Raw genomic sequence first — 4,733 nt, forward strand, 5'->3', positions numbered from 1 at the left:
TAAGTTATGTGAGTAGAGGGACGCCTCAAGGGGGGGTCCTCTCTCCGCTTCTATGGGTTGTAGCGCTGAACGAAATACTCCTCCAATTAAACGGTGGTGGAGTGAAAGCAGTAGCGTATGCAGACGATATAGTGTTGTTGGTATCAGGTATGTTTCCTTCAACAGTCAGCGAGATTTTGGAAAGAGCACTTCGTAGGTTAAACCTATGGGCTAAAAGCAATGGTCTAGGAGTTAACCCGAACAAAACAGAACTAATGCTATTCACTAGCAGAACCAAAATACCTCAGTTTCAACTTCCGGTACTAAACGGCACAACACTCACTCTATCCCCAACAGCTAAGTATTTGGGGGTGGAGATTGACGCCAAACTGTCCTGGAAAATAAATATAGAAAAAAGAATAAACAAAGCATACATGGCCTACTATACTTGTAAGAAAATCGTCAACAAGAATTGGGGCCTCAAACCAAGTATAATCATGTGGATGTACACGGCGGTCATAAGACCCATACTCACATATGGAGCTCTGGTATGGTGGCCAGCGCTAAACAAACTGTACAACATTAGAAAATTAAATGGAATACAAAGAGCAGCATGTGCGGGTGTTACAGGCGCAATCCGGTCATGTCCCACGGATGCGCTCAATGTGATCCTGCATCAACTACCAATGGACATTTTTATTCAAAAAACTGCAGCTATTGCGGCGATAAGAATAAAAGAATTGGGAGGTTGGAATCAGCAGAACTACGGACATAGTGTAATCCTAAACAAACTCACTATGACCAAATCAGACTACATTCTCCCAAAGCTGGATCTCAATAGACACTTCCAGGTGAGAATACCATCTAGACGAGAATGGAGAAGAGGTTCAATTGCAGAGGAGGGTACCACCTCAGTCTATACCGACGGGTCCAAAATGGACTGCGGAGTGGGCACGGGGGTATTCTCCGCTGATTTGGGCATATCTCTCTCTATACGTCTACCGAACTCGGCTAGCATCTTCCAAGCAGAAGTACTAGGCATAGAAAAAGCCTGCGAAGTTCTATTAGAAAACCACGGGAATATAAATATAGCAACTATATTTACGGATAGCCAGGCGGCCCTCCTGGCATTGTCTTCACCCATGACAAATTCCAGTATAGTTCATAACTGCAAGAGAGCGCTAAGCTCAATAAAAGACAAGCTCCAGCTAAACTTGATCTGGGTTCCCGGCCACAGGAACATTTTCGGTAACGAAAAAGCAGATGAGTTGGCAAAGGCAGGAGCTTTCCTCAATGAATCCGAGGCGGAGCTCATACCCAGCCCGCTAGGATCGATCAAAGGAGAGATCAATAGACAATTTCAACAAATTGCTAACAACAGGTGGAAAAACATTACAAAATGCGTCATAGCTAAACAATTATGGCCAACATACGACAGGAAAAGAACCAACGACCTATTAAATAGGTCAAGAAAAAGTATATACAGAATAACAGCTACCACAACAGGGCACTGGCCATTTGGGGAACATGCGTCCAAAATGGGTATGCCCTACAACGACATCTGCCGTGGCTGCGGAGTAGCAGGGAACAAGGAAACAATCTTCCACTTTCTCTGCGAATGCCCAGCTCTGGCACAGATCCGACACAAAACACTCGGAATCCACCAAGCACCAAACCTTGAATGGATTTCCACCAAAAGCATATCGGACATAAGTAGTTTCATCGAAACCTCAAAATGGTTTGAGAGAGAAGGTGGAACGTAACAGCAGATACAGGAGGTTTCTACGAACAGTGTATCAAAATGGCACATCAGTGCTAATTGAGCCCGATAGGGCTGCACTCCTACCTACCTACCTACTGTGGCCTGGCAACAGTATATATAATATATAAATTACTATTGGATCCAGCCACGCGTTGCTGTGGTATACATTTTATAAAGGGTGATTTTTTAAGAGCTTGATAACTTTTTTAAAAAAAAAAACGCATAAAATTTGCAAAATCTCATCGGTTCTTTATTTGAAACGTTAGATTGGTTCATGACATTTACTTTTTGAAGATAATTTCATTTAAATGTTGACCGCGGCTGCGTCTTAGGTGGTCCATTCGGAAAGTCCAATTTTGGGCAACTTTTTCGAGCATTTCGGCCGGAATAGCCCGAATTTCTTCGGAAATGTTGTCTTCCAAAGCTGGAATAGTTGCTGGCTTATTTCTGTAGACTTTAGACTTGACGTAGCCCCACAAAAAATAGTCTAAAGGCGTTAAATCGCATGATCTTGGTGGCCAACTTACGGGTCCATTTCTTGAGATGAATTGTTGTCCGAAGTTTTCCCTCAAAATGGCCATAGAATCGCGAGCTGTGTGGCATGTAGCGCCATCTTGTTGAAACCACATGTCAACCAAGTTCAGTTCTTCCATTTTTGGCAACAAAAAGTTTGTTAGCATCGAACGATAGCGATCGCCATTCACCGTAACGTTGCGTCCAACAGCATCTTTGAAAAAATACGGTCCAATGATTCCACCAGCGTACAAACCACACCAAACAGTGCATTTTTCGGGATGCATGGGCAGTTCTTGAACGGCTTCTGGTTGCTCTTCACCCCAAATGCGGCAATTTTGCTTATTTACGTAGCCATTCAACCAGAAATGAGCCTCATCGCTGAACAAAACACGCGCGCGAAACACATTTCGAACCGAACACTGATTTTGGTAATAAAATTCAATGATTTGCAAGCGTTGCTCGTTAGTAAGTCTATTCATGATGAAATGTCAAAGCATACTGAGCATCTTTCTCTTTGACACCATGTCTGAAATCCCACGTGATCTGTCAAATACTAATGCATGAAAATCCTAACCTCAAAAAAATCACCCGTTATTACTATTTATATTATATAATAAACTATTTTATACAGTGAAAATTTTATTTACGAATAAAGGCGAAAACGTTTTTGTCGGTATATGAATCCAAGGATTGGTCTTGGGATTTAATTTTGAATACGTTCTTACAAATAAATTTCATTGGATAAGGTAATAAATTTAAGGCTGCTTTGTCAATGTCTGCTTACCTGCCTTTCTGTCCAATTAATACAGTTGCCCGCTTAATAGATTGTACTTGATTGTAAACACCAACTAATTGTGGGACCGTACAATGTGCATGGTGAATGGAGATGTTCGCTTAATAGAGCGTCCATTTAATAGAATTTTCACTACATTTTTTATTTATGAATTTTTTTATTATCCTTTCTTTTAATTTAGTTCGATCTGGACACAGTGTGCGAAATTCTTTTAAAATCGGTTCCGTAGTTTAGGAGTCCAGCGCGGAAAAACAAAATGACACGTAATTTTTATATATACAGAGAACGAGGCTCGTTACATGTTTCACAATCATATTTCATGTATTTGCTTCACCCCTCAATATGAATTATTTGCTTACAATGCATTCTATTCAGAAGCAGTTAAGCGTGAAATGCCGCTGGTTTTTGAAAATGTGAATTTGTGGCATATTCGCAGTATTTCCGGAATGACGGCCATTGTAAATTTCAAACATGACATTTGCATTCGAATGCGATAAAAATATTTACTGAAGCCATTAGTGCAGCTCGTACTTCTCGCTTGGTTGCCTATGGCTGACAGTTATGCGTACACCCGACACTCGTCACTGCACTCCAATTCCAATTTGCATTCAAGGACACAGCACTAACTTCGGAAACATACCAATTAGCGAAAAAACTTACAAAATTGCAATGCTCTTAAATAATCATCAACATTGTGGTTGGTATTATTCTCCTTTGCTATTATAATATTTCGAAAAAAGAAAATACAAAAGATGTTAAGAAGTTAGGCTCCTCAAAACGTGATTGATTTTGACGATTTTATGGGAAAAAAATAAAAGTAAAAATTGGAATTCCATTTCCTTTAACTGAATCGACTATTTTTGCCAATGACTCTTCTGCGGTAGAGTAAGGCAAACAATTCCTTCATTGCTCCCAACTCGGAATTAGATTTCATGGAAAGCTTTTTACTTAAGACGAGCCCTGAAGTATTTACTGCTATGCCAAATTATAAGATCGGATACAGCAATTCTGATTTTATAGCTTCACAAAGAGCTATATATAGTAGTCTAAGTAGTCTAAGTCCAAACCTACCGTTAATCTCCACAAAACCGATGTAGTCTTAAGGGCATATAATCCGAAAGAAGAAAATTAAGAACATCTCTAATACGGTGCTCAAAGAATCTTATTCTCATATTACTTGCATACATTAAGTTGCCAACAGGTTAAAAAATATTAAATTAATGCGGCAGCGATTGTATCAGATTTTCCAAACATTACGCCAAAATGTATGCTACAGTATTTGAAAGCAAATGAGGCTGCAAATTGCCCAACGCTCGAGCGCCTTTGTAGTGTTTAACATTGAAATATATGTGTGGGCGGAAATTTATATGAATGCATGTGTGGGTGTGTGTATGTTTGTATGTACGCCTGTGGGTGCGAATATTTGCGCCAATTCGTTTCAAGCGCTGACAAGTAGGACCTCATGCGAATATAAAACTGAAATGGAAGGGCAATAAAATTTAAAAATTTCGCTTGACGAATGTGCGCGATGAAAGACGATGACAGCATAAAATATAAGGCTGCCAAGAGATAAGGACCCACTCAGATATCTACATATACTGACCATATGTGTACAAGCTGCGAGTGAAGCACACACAAACGCACTCACAATATAAAGGAGCGGAGTGTTGTGCTTTCTTTTTA

The sequence above is a fragment of the Bactrocera dorsalis genome, chromosome 2 (assembly GCF_023373825.1).
Source record: "Bactrocera dorsalis isolate Fly_Bdor chromosome 2, ASM2337382v1, whole genome shotgun sequence".
NCBI classification, from domain to species: Eukaryota; Metazoa; Arthropoda; class Insecta; order Diptera; family Tephritidae; genus Bactrocera; species Bactrocera dorsalis.